Here is a 450-nt window from a genome sequence, read left to right as displayed (position 1 = left end):
CATCATTGCTTCCCTCCTTTCCCCCTCCTCCTCCACTTTACCATGTTCTCCAGGTAATGAGGAGAGACATCTGGTGATTCTCAGCAACTGTGGCTTGTTCTGTCAAGCGCAGGGTGAGTCTTGGGGAAATGTGGGCAGGAGGAGGGGCCCACTGCCAGGCCCACTCATCCTGGGCATGTTTCTAACTATCTCTACTTAACAACTGACCAGAATGGAGGCTTAGACCACAACTAAAGGGAATTTAGAGCCCATCTACTCTAATCCCCTCTCTTTTTACCAGTGGGGAAACTGAGGCCCAGAACATTTAAGTGACTTGCTTGAGCTCACCAGTCTAACAAAGGCATAGATGTAGAGACAGAAGGGACTTTAGGGTCATCGACTGGAATCTCTTCATTTTAGAGATGTGGGAACTAAGGCCGAAAGAATTTAAGTGACTTACTCAAGTTCACC

Source organism: Notamacropus eugenii, chromosome 3 (genome assembly GCF_028372415.1).
Source record: "Notamacropus eugenii isolate mMacEug1 chromosome 3, mMacEug1.pri_v2, whole genome shotgun sequence".
Taxonomy (NCBI): Eukaryota; Metazoa; Chordata; class Mammalia; order Diprotodontia; family Macropodidae; genus Notamacropus; species Notamacropus eugenii.
The sequence above is the reverse complement of the archived record's forward strand: the minus strand, read 5'-3'. Positions refer to the sequence as shown.